The sequence below is a fragment of the Saimiri boliviensis genome, chromosome 6, assembly GCF_048565385.1.
Source record: "Saimiri boliviensis isolate mSaiBol1 chromosome 6, mSaiBol1.pri, whole genome shotgun sequence".
In the NCBI taxonomy this organism is placed as follows: domain Eukaryota; kingdom Metazoa; phylum Chordata; class Mammalia; order Primates; family Cebidae; genus Saimiri; species Saimiri boliviensis.
Window position 1 is genome coordinate 80,891,376 of NC_133454.1, and position 21,047 is coordinate 80,912,422.

General features: G+C 45.5%; 1 long non-coding RNA gene across 2 annotated transcripts in view; it reads left to right on the forward strand.

Annotated features, from left to right (window-relative positions):
* Positions 1 to 21,047, forward strand: part of LOC104652192 (uncharacterized) — a 389,537-nt gene that overhangs the window by 345,526 nt on the left and 22,964 nt on the right. For both annotated transcript variants that reach the window (XR_012518094.1, XR_012518095.1), the window contains one exon: positions 237 to 363. This is a non-coding gene — a long non-coding RNA (uncharacterized LOC104652192). The remainder of the gene's footprint in view (positions 1 to 236; positions 364 to 21,047) is intronic.

Consider the following 21,047-nt stretch of genomic DNA (forward strand, 5'->3'; position numbering starts at 1 on the left):
TTAGTAGTAGGGACAGCACAGGCTCTGGCCAATTAGAACAAGCAACAGCCATAAACCATAGAGTTGTTCTGGCGGGTACTTGCTGAAAGTCAGCCATGGAAGAAGAGTTTACATAGAGCTTCACATATTTCCCTGTTTGATCATAACCACAACCCCATGAGAGAGATTTGGTACTTTCTTAATTTCAGAGATTTCCTAATTTTGAGGTTCAGAGAAGTCTTATGTCTTCCCCACAGGCACATAGGTCATTGGAGAGCTGGAAGCCAAGCACCCTCCTCCACATTCTTTCTACCATACCATGTGGCTCGTGTTGATACGGACCCCTGAACATGTACCAATCCTGGAAGATCAAGAGCTTGACTGGTGAGCCCAGGGCAAAGGTGGTAGGGGTAGGGTGAGGGGCACAATGGTCTGGGATTTGTAGAAAAGTCAGGGTGGAGCTAGTGCCCCTTTCTGTACCCTCCACTCACATAGCACTATGATCCTAGCTCAGGGGAAGAAAAGGGCTGCACAGAGTCAACACAGAGAGGAGCATTCTTGGGAAACAAGGACACAGATGTTTCTTTGGGAGGCGATCTCCAGAAGCACAGTGATGAAGTAGGAAAGATTAAAAGATGAAAAACCAACACAGTGAACGCTCTAATGAGTGAGTTACCCTCATGGGCAACTAGGGTTGATCCCTGGGGGCTTTCTGAAAACCATGTGGCCCTTGCCTCAAAATCATGCCACTGGAGGGCAGGGAGCCTGAGGCACTTACTCCCTGCCATCCCCACTCTAGGCATTAATTTCCTTGCATGTCACAGTTGTGACTGGCCACTGAGAGCAGGCTCTCAGGCAGGATGCCAGCCAGGCAGAGAAGAGGGACATGCAGGGGTATGAGAGCTGAGTTGTCCTGACAGGTAAACTCAGGTGGGCTGGATATAGAATGGAGGGTCCACAGCATCTGCTACACTCATGAGTCCCAAATGACAGCAGAAAACAGGAAACAAGCTTTCACCATTGCCAGCTCATTTTCTCCATGCAAGGGAGGGAGGCAGGCCTCCATGTTTCAGGTCTATGCCATGCCCAAGACAATGCTTGATGTTTTAGGAAACTCAAGAATATGTCCCTCCATCCTCTTTCTGTGAAATGTCAGCATGTGGACTTGCCTCTCCCCCATCCTCTGACTTAGTTGGGGAACCCCTGCAGTGGGAGGGCGCTTGCTTTTGGCACTGGTAGGAAATGCCATATACTCCCAACCACCAACTAAAAATCTTCCCTCCCTTGCATGACCCCCAACCTCACACCAGTCTGCATCTGGTACCTCTGCACTGACAGAGGGTCTGGTAGGGACACCTGACAGACACAGACAGAATGTTTTAATTTGGAAGCCATTGATGTAGAGCATGTTAACAAATGGCACCTGTTGGTCCAAACCTTGTTTGCCATCCATCTTGTCTTATCTGAGCACTGACTGCATCTAGATGGGAGCTGTGTCAGTCCTCAGGGACAGATTGCTGTGCCGGGTTCCACCCCAGAGCCGAGAGAAATTCTCTCTCCAGCATGAGAATGACAAGAGCAGGGCCTCTGTGAGTGGCTCAGGGGCCAAGGATGGGAGAAAGTGGGTTGACATTGCCTGGGAGTGGCTAAGAAAAAAGTCTTTTCACCTCCATTATAATAGTCCATCTCCCAGTACATTTCAGTGAGGAGTTGAAGAAACTGAACTGTTACTGACAAACCTCAGTGAGTAACTTCACTGATGCAGTAAGTGCTGGGTTAGGGCATCATCAGGAGGGGGTAGAGTGGCTTTTACCCTGTTGTGTGAACCTGGGCACATCATTTGTCCTGTCTTTCATCATACCACCTAAAAGATATGCACGTGGAGAAGTCTCTGCCCTGCTCCATCTTATTAGGCTGCTGAACTGGGTTGTGCAGGACAGCACTAGAATAAGTAGAAGGAACCATGGGGATGTATTTCATTTATGAATCAATGTGGATGAGTCAGAATCAAGAAAGCCTGTGTAGGGTGGGCATGGCTGGGCAGAATGACTCACCTACAGCCTTGGGGTAGGATTGGTGATGTCAAACCATCTGAATCAAGGCACAGTCTGCCTGCAGAAGGGATGGGGCCTTGGGAGAAACTGGGCTTCAGAGAGGAGGGTTGTTAGGCTGTTCCCAGCTCTGCCTGAGAGACAGGTGTTCTGCTTTGGAGTGAGGACAATTTCTGGATCTTGGTGAAAATAATCTGACTTCCTAATAGCCCTCTTGCCTTATTCTGACATACCAAGCAAGCCTCTGAAGAATGTTTTAGCTTCCTCAATACTATAATAAGGTGTCCTGGTAGAGTGGGCATTGGTTGGATTTGCTGCCCAGCATCCACCCCTATATTGTGGTACCTATATCCAACTTCCCTCTTTCCGCTTTGCTCAGCCCTTGTGCTTGGGAGGCACCAACTCTTGGCTTAGGGGTGGAGCATGTGATCTAGGCCTCAGGCAGTCAGAATGTAACATTCCTCTGCTTGCCACAAGGCTTGGCTCGGAGTTGGCTGTGTGACCTCATTAGGGCCAAGGAGATGATATAAGATGCATGCTGAGGCTTCCAAGGGAGACTCTTCCACTCTTGCCAGCTAGACTTGAAGACTGGGATCCTGGAGGCAGGAAGCCATCTTTCCACCACGTGGAGCCTCAGTCAACAAGGTAGAACCCAGAGAAGGAGAAAGCTGAGTCCTCTTGATACCATTTGATGCCTCAATCCAGCTCTACCTGAAACTAGATTTGTTTCCTGGAACTTTCAGTTTTGAAGGATGATAAATTCCTTTTGTGCTTAAGTCATTTTGAATGAGAATTTCTGTCTCTGGCAATTGAAAAAGATGCAACTAAAATGCCTGGACAAGAGACAGAGCACTCCAGTCACCTTCATCAGTCATTACGCTGGCATTCCCATTTTACAGCAGTGACTTCTGAGCCTGGCTGTGTGAGTCTGCCCCTGAAATACTGATGATTTTGGAGTGTACTGCAAAAGTTCACATTCCAAATTTGGATGGCTGAGAACCTGGCCTGGGGTATAACTCTCCTATGAAACACCCTTCCTGAGAACTTGGTTCGGGTATAACCCATCTGTGAAAGTCCCTTTCTGAGTGACCATTTCAGGCACTGAGTGACATTTCTGTGGTTGGTACCTTATTTGCGTCTTCTCCTAATCACCAGTATGTCCCTGTGAACCCCCTTTCTTCATGACAGGGCTGGGGAAGACAGCAAGTGCTAGCTCACATATCACTCATTCCTTTATTCATTCAGGCGTTCTTTATTCATCAAATAAGTGAACAAGGAAATGGTAATAAATCCAGTTCATTGACTGAGGTGGGAGTAATGTTCAAAATAGTGCATTTTTCAACCAGTGCGGGATGCCACAGAAGCTGTACTTCCTGAACGTGTCCATGTGAGGGCACCTCTGGGGGATGCTGGCTGGCACCGACCTTAGCCCAGCCCAGCTTATGCCTGCTGGGGAGTCAGTGCCAAATACCACCAGGGCACCATCTCCCCTCAGGGCTCTGGCCAGGAGACATGGGAGCAAGGAGGTTGGCTGGGGCATGTCCAGGACTCATCGAGCGAGCACAGAGGCATTTCAATATTTTAACAGCTGGTATGGCTTTATTGGTGAGAACTGGCTGCATATCAGGCCTAAATGAAGATCAGGTTTTAAAGGGCTTTGCATGCCAGGTTGAGAAAGTTTTATTCTATCTCAAAGACAACAGGGAGTTACTGGGGTATTAAGAAGGAGACTGGCCTACCAGATCTGTGAGGTAGGTGCATACTTCTAGTGACAGCACAGGAGACGATTGGATGAGGGACCAGAGACAGGCAATCTGGAAAGGAGGCTGGCCACAGTTAGGCAGCCGGAACAGTCTTTTCGTTTTAGGGATCACTGAACCCAGATGCCTGGAAGGCCATGGTCTTGAGATGATGTGGGTGGTCTAGTTGAGTTTCTGTAAAACTTGATACTTTCTCGGACTGTGTGGGGTAGGAGCCAGCTATTTTATGAAGTTCATTTCCTGTTGTATTTAGGAAGTTCCTGAACACTCCCAGGAAGCCTGCCGTGGCAAGATACTGCACTTTGTTCCTTAACTTAGATGCTCCACTGGGATTCTGAAAAGCTTCAATTCACTGATACACATTGACAGGAGCTGCTGAGCCATTTAAGCTTCGACTATCTCTACTTGAAAGGCTTGAGATAAAGTTTTCCACACCTGGAGAGGAGAGCATTTAAGTGGCTTAGGCTCTCAACCAATCACACTCCCCCAGCAACCCCAAGAGGGTTCTTGAATGTTACTTTCATGATTCAGAATGAGTGGATCATCAACCTTTGGGAAATTCATTCATAAAACAGTTCATAAGTCCTACTATGCACTAGGCACTAGGGAGGACAAATGAACCTTCAGGAAACGCCAGAGGTTTCGTCTGTGTCTTTCACACATCACAAGGCACATCACCAGCTCTTAGATGTAAGTGGTCCAGGCAAATCCAACATCCCTATTTTATTTCCGCATTAGGCAAAGCACTCTGTGCACCTGGGCAGAGTAAGTGGCCAGGGCAGCTCAGGAGCTCCAGGAACTGCTCCCTTCCTGGGTCTGCTTTCTCCATTTCCCTAAGATAAATCTTTGGCATCCAAAGCCTGTGGTTCCAAGAAACCACAGGTCAAAACAATCACTAGTGTGCCAGTTCACCTCTGTTATTTCCAGTGTTAGAGAACCATGCACCTGCAAAGGTCTTTTCTATGGAGCCCTCAATGGCTTCTGCATAACTTGGAAGTAGTAACTTTGAGGGCTCAAATCAGCCAGTCAGCCCAGACCAGACTTTGGCTTTGGGGATGGTACTGCAATTAAGTATGCAATATGGTTCTTTGCTGATAATCCCCTTGCTGCTGCTGGGAGGCAGAAGCAAAGCTGCTTCTTACTAGAGAGCTTTCTTTTTAATTCAAAACTGGGCTCTTAAAGGAACAACTAACTCTTTTTGTACGTACTGAACATTTAGAAACTAACATTGTAAAGGACAGATGTCAAACACAAAGGCCGAGTAGTTTCATCTTACAGAATCTTGGAATAGTCTGTCTGGCTTGGTGTGCATGTAGGGAAGGGACTAGTGGGGAAGAATTGTTGAGAATCAAAGGGAAAATAGAGGGAGACTGAGGATGGGAGAAGGAGAAAGCAAACTCAGGAAGGATTCTAATTGTCCTGAGGGCCAGCCTTGTTGATGGCCGCTTCTCTGAAGGTACCCAGAGATGCTGAATGGCCTAACAGGAAGAATCTGCTGGAATCCTAGGTTAGAGTTAATGCTACTAAGAGCTAATACTTAGGCTGTACTATTTTCTATGTTCTTTGCATGTATTAATTTAATCCTCATGACAACCCAGTGAGATAAATTTTACTATTATTATTATCATAATTTTCCAGATGAGGAAACAGAGGCAGAAAGAGGGTAAGTGATTTTCCCAAGTCTCAGGGCTGGTGAGTGTTGAAGCTGGGATTCAGAGTCAGGGAATCAGCTCAAAAGTCTGTGCTGATAACTATGGTACTAGGAAGAGGTCCTGGAATGCGTCCATTCAGATCCAGCTCAATGACCTGGGGCTGGTTACTTGGATCCTGGAATGTTTTTCATCTATACACTGGGGGAAGGGTAGAGAAGAATGACTTGTGGTGAAGGGTGAATGAGATCGTGTGAGGGAAGAGTGCCTTGTGGGCTGGAGGGCTCTGGACGCATGTTCATTGTGGGTTATTTAGTTTTCTTCTGGAGAGGAGAGAAGGCAGAGAGATTGGCTTCTCCAAGGAGCACCCAGCTGGTGCCCCAGAGACTCCGGGATTCTTAGAGAGCCATTGAAGCGAGAGAGATGAAGGAGGACTACAGGCAGGAGAGGGGAGCCTGGCATTTGACCACCTCAGGGGTCTGTTCAGATGCAGAGATGGGGTTGATGTGCCCACTTCTATGCAAGGTCGCATCCATGGAGCCGTCTTGGGGCCTCCGGACATTGCCCTGAAATCAGCCACAGAAGTACCTATGCTGAGCTGGGCTCGGGCCTGCTATCCTCTCCCTTGAGGTTTCCAGATGCTGCCCTAGGGCTCTTTCTCTACCTGTGTGTGTTCCTCCCAACCCTCCTTCATGTTCATTTTCAAGACCCAAAAAAGCTCTAGCTGCAGCAGAACTCGGAGCACTGTGTGTTCCACTGTGTCCTTCCCTTTGTCAAGCATGTTTACTGCGTCATTGCCTCCCCTCTGTCCTGAGAGTTCATCCAGCACGGGGAACTTGCTTATTCCCAGAACAAGGTAGGGCCTTTTCTTCAGCAAGTCCTGGACTTGTGTTTGTTGAATGGAATTGAGAAGTAGTCTGGGAAGTGGCCAGAGCCCTCCTTCCAGCGCCACTGTGTGACTGTGGGTTAGTCTGGAGATCTCTGTGAGCCACAGTCTCCTCCTGATGAAGAGGATTGGATCGGATAACTCCGGGGGCCCCTTTAGCTCTGACTTTCCCAAGATTCCAGGGATGGAAGAGCCCATGGCATCTAAGAGGCTGCACACATCATCGCTGTGGTCTTGGTGGGCCAGACTGTAGCCTGGCCCTTGTCATAAATGCCTGTCGATTCCCACAGGTGGCTCTGAGGAGTCGTTTAGGACCCTGAGTGGGCAGAATTAACACCAACTTTATTCATCTGGCAACAAGAATTTGGTTGGCAATAAATTGCTTCTCCAATGAGAGCATAATCACTTCTCATCAGATTAGTCCTCGCCAGGAGCTGTTCTGAAATCCTTTCCGTGTCTGATGTATGCAGCCCTGACTCCGAAGGAAAAAAAAAACAAATGAGATGCAAGAATGATGAATTTGATAAAGGGCAATGATACCTGGGGGCTTTTCCTCCTGCAGTGAAGCTCGGAAGTGGTGTGTGTGTGTCGGGGGGTGGGGGGTGACGGGTCATTCGAAGAAGTCTGAGGGGGTGGGAGTCAGTTGCTCCCGGACAGTCTCACTCCCAGGTTGCATGAAGGCGAGTCCAGAGCCAGTTTCACCACACACAGACATTTGTACCCTGGCAAAGCGGGCAACCCAGCAGTTCCTACAGCCTCCAGGGAAGTTTTACATCCAACCTCACCCTGCATGTGATGATCACTTGAGGTTGACACAACAAAATTCCAGACATGAGATTTCTGTGTCCTTGTCAACATCAGACAAACAGAAAGCTTCCTAAACCAATGGCCAGACCCAGAATTCTGCCTCAGGGTAGCAGGTAAGGTTTCCCTGAGTTCTTAGGTCCTACTCATGGAAATGTCTCTGAAGTATTTTCAGCCAGTCCCTGAATCCTGAGCGCCTTTTATTTCACCAGTGGAAGCTTGCTAGGATTTGAATGTTTGTGTCTCCACCTAATTCATATGTCAAAATCCTAACCCCTAAGGTGATCCTATTATGGAAAGTGGGGCCTTGGGGAGGTGATTAGGTCATGAGGAAAAAGCTTTCATAAATGGAATTAGTGCCCTCATAAATAAGACCTTAGAGAGCTCTCTTCCCCTTCTGTCACGTGAGGACCCAGCAAGGAGAAGACCGTCTCAGAACCAGGAAGCCGGACCTCACCACACACAACTTGCTGGTGTCTTGGTCTTGGACTTCCCAGTCTCAGGGTGTAAGACATACACTTCTGTCATTTCTAAGCTACTAGGTTATGGTATTTTGTTATGGCAGCCCAAATGAACTAAGACATCAGTGTCCATCTCCCTAGTCAAGGGCGCTACAATTTACACCACTAAAATCCGTTTTTTTGACATGCCTTACGCTAGCTTGTGGCCTAAGCTGTCGATTGAAAGACACATAACAGTGAAATACTTACAACTATTGATTCTTGTGTGAGCTTCCTCCTGAATGTGCACAAAAGCTGGTAGCCCTCAGATGGAGGATCTTGATTAGGCAACTGTCCTTAAAATTTAGTTCTTCTCTATGCTGAAATATTTGAAAGTAAAAAGGACGTCATGACAAGACACCGTCAGTGGGAGACCTTGTGACCCTGCAAGTTGATGCCTTTGGAGAGAGGAGGTAACTTACTAAACCTTATCTCATATATGGGTTAGAGATTCTGTGACCAACTGGATTCAAATCCCAACCATGGGCCCCGACCTCGTCACTCGCTGACCTGTAATTCTGGCCACAGGCAGAGCCACCGAACTCTCCAGAGACAGAATCCCAGGAACCAACCACTTCAGCCCCAGAGGACCTGACACATATCTAAAACAGTGAGTGATCATAACTACTCAGTCACATGATGAGCTTTCAAGCCAGCCTGAGTTCCCTTCATAAATTTAGTTTGATTTGAATTTTATGTCAGTCATGTTCCTGAGAGAGAGGTGATTTTCACCTTGTTAAAAGGCATATCACTAATCCAGGCCTCTGGGAGTTATTTGGTTGGGGGGTAGGAGTGGGGTGTTTACTTCCTGTAAATATACTGCCTAGATTTTTGGCACATTTGAGGACGCAGAGTCAGTTTAGCATTTTAAAGAAGCTAAGCTAAAGAATATGTAAAGCATCCTAATAAAAACATAGTTAGAGCCCAGGCGGGAGGAATAATCATTACATTAATGCACCGGGCTTGAATTCCCAAAGGCACTTTTTGCTTATGTAAAAATCCTTCCCTGTGGTTACTGGTCTCAGAAAATAGCAATGTATTTCCTTTTTTTTTTTTTTTTTCTGAGAACATTGGGATCTTTGAGTCTGGATTTTGAAGTTTCCTCACAGTTTTTATTTATGAAGTAACTTGCTTCATAAATAAAACAAGAAACAATACTGAGTTTTGGAATCAGACACCCAGAGTTCCTATCATGGCTCTGCCACTGACTAGCTGTGTGACCTTGGGCTCTTTAACCTCTCTGAGCCTCAGTTTCTGTGTTTGTAAAGTGGGGCTGATAAAATCTAACTTATAGCAGGTTATGGGATGATGAAACTGATCAGTGTTTATTAAGTACTTGCCATTTGGCAAATGCTCAGTTAAGAAGCGTCACTAACAGTGCAAGGCCAGCCCATCAAAGAGGCTGTATATGGAAAGAGCATCAGGAATGCTTCCAGCTGCGTGTCATTAGCAGTTGTATTCTGAAGAATAATTATTTGTGAGCCTTGGTGGAGCTAAGGACTGGCTGAGTGTGGCTCAGATATGGAGCACAGTGTTCATAATATTTGGTCATTCTGACCCTTCGTTCTGGGTACTGTCACACAAATGCAGAGCTGCAGTCATGGACTGGGAGCCAAAAGGAGAATAAAAGTAGCTCCCCTTGAGTTGCCTTTATTTCCCTTGGTCCTTTCCAAACTTAAACACGCATTCGAATCACCAGAGGATCTTATGAAGCTGATTCAGAGTCAGTAGGTCTGGGATGGGGCCTGAGAGTCTTCATTTCTACAAGCTCTCAGGATATAGCAATATTTTTTTGGCCCAATTGCAAAGTTCTAAAGCAGAAGTTCTCAGCCCAGGCCACACATGATAATCACCTGAGGAGCTTTAACAAAAAGACTTATTCCAGGGTCCGTCTCAGAGCAATTAATTAGAACCTAGGGAAGGCGAATGGTAGGCAGGGTTTGGGACTGGGCACTGGTCAAAACAGCTTTGAGTCTTTTCTATTTTAATTATTGACCAAGGACTGCTGATGGCCTGTGAGATGGTTTGGCTGTGTCCCCACCCAAATCTCATCTTGAGTTGCAGATCCCATAATCTCCACATGTTGTGGAAGGGACCTGGTGAGGTAATTGGATCATGGGGCAGTTACCCCCATGCTGCTGTTCTCGTGATAGTGAGGGAGTTCTCATGAGATCTTATGGTTGTCTAAGGGGCTTTTCCCCCCTTTGGCTCTGCACTTCTCCTTGCTGCTGCCATGTGAAAGGATGTGTTTGCTTCCCCTTCCACCATGATTCTAAGTTTCCTGAGCCCTCCCAGCCATGCTGAACTGTATGTAAGTCAATTAATCCTCTTTCCTTTATAAATTACCCAGTCTCAGGTATGTCTTTATGAGCAGCATGAGGACAGACTAATACAGCCTGATTCTGCCCACATCTCTACATTCAGCCAGAAACATCTGGTGTTGAGGCTGCTTTTGGCCTGAAATACCTTCCTGTGGAGGGGACAGGTAATCGGGTGGCCACAGCAGTATTCCCTCCAGCTGCACCCTGCAGCTGCCGCAGCCCTCTCCCCTTGGATCTGCAAACCCCTCCCATGTCCTGCTGCAGAGCCTGCAGAGACAGACGGCCAGTGATGAAGCTAGACTTGGAGAATGATTGTACCACCCCACGGTCATGGAGCTGCTGCTCTCTCAAATCAAGAGTGCCTGGGCTTCCTGACCCCCAGTCAGATGTGTGGGGCTCCTGGGACAACCAAGGAGTCTCCTCTGCACCACCTGTGCTCACTGCAGCTGGGGCTGGCAGCAGCTATGCCTTCAAGGGTCCCAGCCCAGGGCTCAGTCAGGCCAGGCTAAGGGGTGGAAGGCCAGAGTCTGAGACTAGATGAACTCACAAGCAAGCCAAGTGACTGGTAATGAGGTGGGCAATAGACGGGTGGGGAGTCCAGCGTTAGGGGTACCTGGAGGAGGTAGCAGGACTCCAGTTACAGACTCTGGCAACCAGAGCATGACTTTTGGTGGCTGGAAAAGGGGAGATTGAAGGAAGTAATGGTGGACTGTAGTTCCAGCACCTCTGGAACACTGGGCAGGGAAGGAGAGCAGCAACTCCAGCATGGGGGCCAGGAAAGAAACCCTATCCTTGGAGCCAACTGCCTACCCTCTGCACAGGCACATGGCCAGGGTACAAGAGACAGGGGAGAAGCTGGGTAAAGAAGAGGTGGCAGAGGGTCAGGAGGAACAGGTGCAAGGCTGGCCATGCTGAGTTGTACCTTCTCCTCCTGACTTGGGATGGCCAGATGGGTGGGCTGAGCCTAAGGGAGTGGTGGTAGTGAGGCAGATGGTGCTGAGGAAATAAGGAGGCCCGTGCCTCATGCCTCCTTCTCTCAACCAGAGATCTTTGAATGACAGTAATTTCTTGCCTGGGTCTATTATAAGCCACAGCTAACTTCAAAGCGGGACTCTTGATAGTATGTGGCTTCCATGGCCCATAGGAGGCCTTGTGAAGGAGGAGTGCATCACACCTTCTGTATCAAGATTTCTCAAAAACAGAACCAAATATCTTCTTTTCCAGTAAATTTGTTTTTGCTCATAAGGCCTCCAGCTGATGAGATCAGGCCCACTCATATTGTCAAAAGCCCTTTCACTGAAGCCAGCTGATTTTAGATGCTAACCATATCCACAGCATTCCTCCCGAGCAACGTCTAATTTAGTGTTTGATGAAATGACTGGGTGATACAGCCTAACTAAGCTGACACAGAACTAACCATCATACCTCCTACTAGGCCCACTCCTGTGGTTGCAGAACGCTCAAAGGGGTGTGTGTTTGCCTGTGTGTCTATACACACAACTGTTCATTTGGTGTCCAGTGGGAACAGGAATAGACTCTCTCTCTTCCCTCTACCCTGGTTAAAGTCCTGATCACCTGGTGACTGGACCATTGCCACAGTCTCCTAACTGTTCCTTCTGGGCTTTTTTTTTTTTTTTAAAGCACAGTTGTTTTTCTCTGCCACACCACAGCCAGAGATAACTTTGTAAAAGGCAAATCTAATAGATTACTCTCTGTCTCCCTCATATTTCCTGATAAATCGAGGCGGTGTGATGTCTCTGAACCTTTATTCATGCCTCAAATGCTTTCTGCTCATTCATGCCCACTATCCTATCTGTCTTCTATCTCATTTGTCACCTACTGCTGGCCCTATAAACATGCACTTGTGAACACACACACACACACACACACACACACACCAGTACACACACAAGCATGCCTGGAATTAGATCTAGACTTCCTCTATGAAGTCCTTCCTTGCCCCTGTCTTTCCTTTTTTCTCTTTCTTCCCATCTTCCCACTCACTGCTTCACTCCTTAGTCCATATATCTATCCACACAGTGTCTGGTACATTTACTACGCTTCCTAATACTTTCCTTCTCATTCCCCTCAGACAATCTGAAACTTAAATTAGAATAATGGGTCACCCTTAGAATGGGTAGAGTCCCTTTAGGGTTGATGAGCATCAAGGGAGGAGAAAATCAAAGCAACAGCTTGCAATGATTGAGCACTTACTCCATGACAAGATTTCCATGACTATTACACTGAATCTTCACAACGCTGAGAGGTCAGTATTTTTATTATGCCCATTTTGTAGGTGAGAAAACCAAGGCTCAGAAAGGGTAACATAGTGACACAGGCATAGAGCCAGCACTTAAACTCGGGCCTCCTGACTCCAAGGCCCATTCTACCGACACAAGGTACACAATGTGGTTGAATGATTTGGTAGAAAGCACTTTGTTTAAATTAAATGGCTTCAATCTTATTTATTTATTTATTTATTTATTTTTTGAGACAAAGTGTTGATTTGTCACCAGGCTGGAGTGTAGTGGCATGATCTCGACTCACTGCAACCTTCGCCTCCTGGGTTCAAGCGATTCTTCAGCCTCAGCCTCTGAAGTAGCTGGGACTACAGGCACGTGCCACCACGCCCAGCTAATTTTTGTATTTTTAGTAGAGACGAGGTTTTACCATGTTGGCCAGGATGGTCTCGATCTCTTGATCTCATGATTCACTCACCTCAGCCTCCCAAAGCACATCATAATTTGATTAAAAAGGAATATTTCCACCTTTATCATTTATATGAAATGTTGACACATGATGAGCTTTTTCTAATTCATTTTTTACTGAGATATAATTTACATATCATAAATTCATCCTTTTAAAATCTACAAGTCAGTGGTTTTTAGTATATTCATAAAGCTGTGTAACCATCACTGTTATATAATTTTAGAACATTTCATCACCCGCAAAAGAAACCTGTACACATTAGCAGTCATCCCCTCTTCTTTCCTTCCCTACTCCCTGGCAATCACCAGTCTACTTTTTATCTCTATGGATTTGCTTATTCTGGACATTTCATATAAATGGAATCTTTCACTATGTGGTCTTTTGTGTCACTTCTTTCACTCTGCATGATGTTTCAAGGATTATCCAAGTTGTAGCATGTAGCAGTGTGTCATTCCTTTTCATGGCTAATATTTCACTGCACACTCTAGTCTGGCTAGTGGCCCTGAAAGATATCCACATCCTTATCTCTGGAACGTGTGACTGATAGAGGGCAAAAGGAACCTAACCTTGCATATGTGATCAAGTAAGAATTTTGAGACAGGAAGATTTGTCTGGAGTATTCAAGATGGGCCCTAATGTAATCACAAGTATAAGGAAAAGGCAGACGGAGATTTGACTACAGAAGAGGAGAAGGCAATGTGATTATAGAATCAGAATTGGATGGCTGTGCTTCAAAGACGAAGGAAGAGGCACCAGCCAAGAAATGCAGACAGTCTCTAGAAGCTGAAAAAGGCAAGGAAACAGAATCTCCCCTCTGAGCCTCCAGGACATACAGGCCCTGCTGACACTTTGCCTCAAGCCAGTGAAACCAGTGAAGGCCTTCTGACCTTCAGAACTGTAAGAGTAAATCTGTGTTGTCACAGTTTCTGCTAATTTGCTAGTGTTAACGGGATGAGTAATAGGGACATCTCACATTTTGTTTATCCATCCATCCACGGATGGACATTTGGATTGCTTCCATTGTTTGGCTATTGTGAAGAATGCTGCTGTGAACATCCTGTACAAGGTTTTGTGCAGATGTATGTTTTCCATTCTCTTGGGTACATATCTGTATATACAGGAGTGGAGTTACCAGGCAGTATGGGAACTCTAACTTGATGAAGTCTGTTTGTTCTGCAGACTTTCATGGCCTAGATTTCAGAGAGGGCAGGCTGATGTTTGGGCAGGATGAAGAGGTTTTAGTGCAGGAGCTCTGGGGATGATAGGCAGCCTTAAAGTTCCAAAGAGCTTTTCCAGAATTTAAGCTGCCATTTTACACATATGCAGCACTTTCAGCGTGCCAAAGAAATTGGGACTGCAATTACATGTTTTGTATGTATTTGTTTGAAAATAGAAGCGGATGTGCTCTTTCCTAAAGCTGATACTGAAACAGTGTAGATATGAGTAATTTGGTAAAAATAAACTGATAGGAATTTCAAAGGACAGTCACAACAGAACCTGGTAAGGGGAGTGTTCATCAAATGGATTCAGACATAACAAATATGGCCTGAGTAATTCATGTGAGCTAGAGCGAGGCACTGGAAGGGGTTCTTTCATATAAGGTTTTAAATTTAATTCTTGCCAGAACCTTATTGGGGAAACATTGCTTTCTTCCATGTGTTAAAACTGAGGATGTCATGGTGGCTATGGAGTGTTTGCTGACGTCACAGAGCTGCTATGATTAAGAGTCAGAATTCCAACCACATCTGTCTGAATGGGAATTACTTTTATTTCATTGAGAAAGGAGAACATTTTTTTCAAGATATTTGTTTGGGTTTATTTGTACATCTACTGAGAAGTCTGTGGCAGTTACTTTGTCAAAAGCATCTCTGGTTCAGTTTTTAGTGGGAAGTTCTTGTAAATGAAATGAGGTAGAGACAAAAAGTCTTATACCTCTCCATAGAAACTAGGAGGACAGAGGCATGAAGTGTCTCATGGTGGTTTTTGTTTTGTGGGTTTGTATTTTTGTTTCTTGAGCTCCTGCTACATGCCAGACTTCTTACTTTGAAGTGTCTCATGGTGGTTTTTGTTTTGTGGGTTTGTATTTTTGTTTCTTGAGCTCCTGCTACATGCCAGACTTCTTACTTGGTCCACACAGCACCCTGCTGAGGTAGTAATGATGCTCTCTACTTTACAGATTAGGGTTAAGGTCTTTGGAAAGGTTGTGACCCTAAAATGACGTGACTAGTAAGTATTAGAGCCAGGATCTGAGCCTGGGTTGTCTGGTTTGAAGTCCCTTGTTCTTTTCACCACATAATCATGTCTCTTTTTGGTTTGGAATCTAAGACACAGAAAGAACTAGGATTCTTCTTTCCGGAAAACGTTAGGTAATGTTGGGTAACGTCCATGGTGAGAGATCCAAGTGACCATCTCAGAAGCCTGGGTTGGGAGGCAGGATCTAGACGGGCCAGGCTGCGACGGACCTGAGAAGCTCATCTGGTCCAATAGTGAAGCGCAGGTCCAGGGAAGGAGCATAGCCCGGGGCCACTGTGGGGATGTGGAAAGAACATGAGGCTGGGACCAAATCCTGCTCCACCACTTTCTCCACCACTTACTGGAGACTTGGGCAAGTGGTTCAATCAGAGGCTTAGTTTTCCCATTTAAAATGGGGATAAGCAAGGCCCTGTGGAAATAAGAAAGAAAAGAAAGTGACCCAGCAGTAGAGATTCTGCAGGCCCTGGCTTTCCCAGCCACACATCTCTAGAGAGTGAAGCCGAGTGTCACCTCCTGGCCTAGGCATCCTCAGAGGCTGCTCTGAGGCTCATGAGGGTGCTCAGCTGCTGGCATTCTCCTTCCAGTCACCGCTAAGGGTTGGGTCTCCACTGGTCAGAGTCACTCACCCTCTAGGTCACTGACAGCAGGGCCTTCAGGGGAGAGCACATTTGGGCAAAGAGTTTTGCAGGATCTGGAAATTCAGCTCAGCGTTTCCTCTGCCTACAACCCCAGGAGACTTGAGTCACAAAGATACTGCATTCCCACTGGCGGCTGCTTCCTTGTTGCTAAGCGACCAAATATTTGCTATTAAGTTCCTGTTGATGAAACTAATTGCAAAGGTTAATTGTCCTCTGAGATGAAAAACGCTCCAGGAATGTATTTAGGAGTTGTTCTCTGTGAACTTCTGAGAGAACATGATTTCCTGAAAGAGCCTGTTTTTCAGATGACAATGGCATCAGCACTTTGTTCTTCCTGCTTTGTTCATCCCTTAGTGTGGACGTTTTTCAAACTTAGTCAGCAAAGGAACTTTTTATTCAAAGGAACTCCTGTATGGAGCCTCACTCAGTGTATGGGGAAAGATCATGAATAGCTAACCTGGAGGGATGGGATGGAGCCCGGAACCCCATCCACTCACAGCCCCGCCCACTCTTCACCCCACCCACTTGCAGCCCCGCCCACTGGAAGCCCCTTCATTCACTGGCTTAGGGGTAGTGCTTGTTGCTTCCTTTATTAGACCGTGAGGTCCCCTGAGAGGTAAAACTGCTTGGTCTACCTTGTGCATAGTATCCAGCATAAAGCGGGATGAAGGGCAAATAAACAGCTAAAGCATTTCAAATAAGTGACACCCCCGTTTGTCAGGAAATCAGCTAGGTCAGATGGATACATTTAAAACACTTTGATTCAAAGATCCTGGTGAATCTGACCATTATGTGTGCTTGGGGTTGCTCTTCTCAAGGAATATCTTTGTGGTGGTCTCTGTACTTCCTGAATTTGAATGTTTCCATACCTTGCTAGGTTGAGGAAGTTCTCCTGGATAATATTCTGAAGAGCATTTTCCAAAACAATTGGTTCATTGTCCCTGTCACATTCAGGTCCACCAATCAAACACAGATTTGGTATTTTCACATAATCCCATATTTCTTGGAGGCTTTGTTCATTTCTTTTCATTTTTTTTTCTCTAATCTTGCCTTCTCACTTTATTTCAATGAGTTGATCTTCAATCTCTGATATCCTTTCTTCTGCTTGACCGATTTGGCTATTGAAACTTGTGTATGCTTCACAAAGTTCTCGTGCTGTGTTTTTCAGCTCCAGCAAGTCGTTTATGTTCTTTTCTACCCTGGTTATTCTAGTTACCATTTCATCTAATCTTTTTTCAATGTTCTTAGTTTCCTTGCCTTGGGTTAGAACATACTCCTTTAGATCAAAGAAGTTTGATCAAAAAATCGAGTTCCAACACTCCTCCAGTGGCTGGTTATGGGTCGCTGGGGAAGCAGGTCAGGAACATAAGAAAAGAAACAATCGGTTTCCATCTCACCTCCAGAATTTAACTTGCTGTGTGCCTTGGGCCGGTGTCTACAGCCCCAGGAGGCTCAGTTTCCTCATCTGTACATGGGGATGATAAAGCCTCCCTTGCTTCTGAGAGCAAAGTACATAGCACAGTCCCTGACACAGAGAAGGAGTTCAATTAATGGTAGCTATTTTCTGCATTGTTGTTTTCCAACAAGAGGCTGAACTGGCCACTTTGGAACATCCTGGCTCAGGCAGAAAGGCAAATTCTGATTCAATGCATCAGAGATTCCAAGGAAAGGCATAGCATCAAGTCTGGGGTGAGGAAACAGTGGGCTAAAAAGGAGGCAAGAAAGGCCCTCTGAACCATCTCTAGCAACTTTTCCATTTCATAAGTGAGGATTTAATAGGGGCTTTCTCCTAAGAAGATGATGGTCCTCTGTTTTAGGAGGCTGTGAGGTGCTGGGGTGATAATATGGAGAGCTGATACTGGTTCTGTCTCAGAGTCACCTGTGGGGACCCTTATATAATTGGCAGCATCACTGAGCTGAGGGGCTTCTAAGAATCTGGATGGAGCTCAAAACCCTGACACCTGGGCCCCTGAGGCAGTTGTTCCTTGAGAAGTGGCATCCATTCAAGTCTGCTTGATGTTCACTCATTTCTTCACTTGGCACATTTATTTATTTATTTATTTGAGACAGCATCTTGCTCTTGTTGCCCAGGCTGGAGTGCAATGGCACAATCTCGGCTCACTGCAACCTTTACCTCCCAGGTTCAAGCGGATTTTCCTGCCTCAGCCTCCCAAGTAGCTAGGATTACAGGTGCCTGCCACCATGCCTGGCTAATTTTTTATACTTTTAATCTCAGAGTCTAATGCAGGGGTTTGCAGACTTTGTCTTTAAAGGGCCAGATAGTCAATATTTTTAGCTTTGTGAGACATATGGTCTGTTGCAATAACTCAGCTCTGCCATTGTAGCATTAAATGGCCATGGCTGTGTTCCAAATAAATTTTTCTTTAAAAATCAAGTTTGGTCCAAAGGCTGTAATTTGTCAATTATTGACCTAATAGGAAGAAGAAAATAATAAAGTTCATTACAGTACAGTTCAGTAAGCATCATCATGGAGATGTTACACAGCGTAACAGGGACCCGGATGAGGGAAACAATATGCCTTGCTTGAAAAACTTCCTGGAGAAATCAGCTGGGTGCCTTTGGGAAAGTCATTTTCTGTATCTCAGTTTCTTTTTCTATAAAAAGGACATATTAATATTATAGAGATGACAGCATAAATGTGAAGATTTTTGCACTTAACATACTCTCTGGGTTATAGTTATATCCATAAGCCAACTCAAATGTTAGTAACAGTAATATTGCTTGTTTCTAAGGGATTATTATATGTTAGGCACTCTTTCATGCACTGTATATATGCAGATCCTGGGCTCCACTGTTTACCCTCTGTTAGGGGAGCCTAAGTTAGCTGGAGCTGACAGAGGAAGAGTGATGCCCAGACTCTGTTACCATGACACCCAAGGGGTCATTTCAACCCTGTCTGCCATGCCTTACAACCCTCTGTACCTTCCTATAAAGGATCTCTCTCTCTCTTGCACATGTGTGTGCGTGCACATACATACACCTCTCTCTCTCTCTCTCTCTCTCTCTCTCTCTCTCTCTCCCTCTCCCTCTCTCGTCTTAACTGGAGCCAGAATGCTCCTGCAAAGTAAGTACTTAGTGCTGGTCTTTACAACTTGTGTTTTCTCACAAGCAGGTGGGCATTTCTGCTTTATTTTATAATTGAGGAAAGAATCCTCTGTGAGGTCAAGTAAGTAACTTGCCCATGGTCACAGAGCATGTAAAACGCACAGCTGAAATTTCAACAAAAACAGTCTCATATGAAGTCCAGTGTATTTCTTATCATACCCAGCTTCACCATCCCTCATCCTTTCTCCTCTTATCTTTCATTACTAGCTCCCCCCAAGAAATAATGAAAAAGTACATGAAATCTTATAAGGGTGGGAACCAATATCCTTACCATTTTTGAGCCATCTCTTAATTTGCATGCTGTACCCACAATGGGGGCAAATGAGCCAACTCTGTTGAGAAACAAAGCCATGAGCACTGTGGGTTAAGGATGCCCATATCTGCTTCATGACCGATGGCCTCCCAGGGATAGGACAATCTGATTTGCAATCCATGCTTTTAGCAGCTAATTGCATCTCTTAGCTATGCTGCTTCAGACAAAGTTACTCAAAGTACAATTCCTGGAAGTCTGACACAACTTGTCAGAGCAGCAGGGCTGCTCTTACTAGAAATCTTCCTGGGTCTCCAGATGGGGTTCAGTACAACAGCAGTCATGAACCTTGGACCCCATGGCTTCCATGTAGAGCTGGTGCTTGAAATTGGGGTGTATTAGTCTAGGCAAGGCTGTAAAAAAGAGGTTTTACTCTGTCTGGTTCTGTCTAGCCTCAGAAATGTAAGCCCTATGAAGAGTGCCTGAACGCTGGGCCCAGGGTCAGAATTCAGAGCACCTCCAGACTCCAGGGTAGAGGCCCATGTCCAAGAATATCTCTGCCTAGGTCATAATGAAAATAATAATAGCAATAGAAGCCACTAAGATTCTATGACTTCAAAACCCCTTAGGCACTACTTCTTAGCATCACCTTTCTCTTATTGCAGCAACTATTGCATTGACCATATCTGCATGGGCGTCTTAATCCATTTCATGCTGCTATAGCAGAATACCCAAGACTGGGTAATTTATACCAAACAGAAGTTATTGGTTCACAGTTGAGCAGGCTGGAAAGCCCAAAATCAAAGTGCCAGCATCTTGTGAGGGCCTTCTTGCTAGCATCACATGGCAGGAAGTAAGGGGATGAGAGTGAATGAGAGGGGACTGAACTCACCCTTGTGTAGTGGTTAGTGGTATCAATGGCACCCATGAGAGTGGAGCCCATGTAGCCTAATAGCCTCTTAATAATGTTACAATGGCAATTAAATTTCAACATGTGTTTTGGAAGGGACAAACATTCAGACCATAGCAATTTGCTTTAATCAAGTTTACACAGGTACAACTTAATTGTTTCTCACCTGAGATATGTTCATGCACTGCTCACCTCCAACCCTAAGACCTCTCTGTTGATGCCATTGTAAAACCCAACTCTGTGTCATACAAGCGGAACATAGAAGTGCAAGAATGTTAATATCCCTTAAAATACTGGCCAATGAAAGATAAAAGCCATTGATTCTTTCCCCATTCTCTCCTCTGATAGTCCTGAGAATCAGCTTGTAGAAGCCATTGATTCTTCCCCAATTCTCTCCTCTGATAGTCCTGAGAATCAGCTTGTAGAAGCCATTGATTCTTCCCCAATTCTCTCCTCTGATAGTCCTGAGAATCAGCTTGTAAAAGCCATTGATTCTTCCCCAGTTCTCTCCTCTGATAGTCCTGAGAATCAGCTTGTAAAAGCCATTGATTCTTTCCCCATCCTCTCCTCTGATAGTCCTGAGAATCAGCCTGTGTGGGTCAAGAGCTCTCAGAGATGACAACACAATGCAGCATTATGGGATCACCTCTGTCAGTTATCACCGGAATTTGGTGGCTGCAGTGTGGTGAGGTTGGAGAGCATCTGGGCATGGGTGAGGCTAGTCCCTGGATTAGGGTCTCTCTAGGACAAGAAGTCTCTACCAACATGCTGATGGCATCAGTTTCAATAGTGAAGATAAGCTGGATTAGGTTAAGCTGGGATCCAAGGTAAATTGCTTCAGTTCCAAAAACATATTGACCTACATTATCTACTTTCTGAAGATGTTGTCTGTTAACTTTCATGTAAAATCACCTGTGAACAGAACATGATGTAAACATGCTGTCTTCCTGCTCTGCTCCTTTTTGCTGGTCCCAGAGTTGAGCTGTTTAGCTAGCTAATCAAGAGCTTTCTAGACCAATGGCTAGTAGAAGCTCAGATCCAAAAGGTGTATTTTTGGATAATCTTATGTCAGCCCTTGAGAAAAAACTCCCACACAGTCTCTGAAATCCCAGGCCAAATCAAATCAGCACAGAGCCTCAGGTGTGGTAACATTCATTTTCACTGTGACTTTCATCCTGAGCCTGGACTTCATCGCTTGTGTTCAGAGAGGT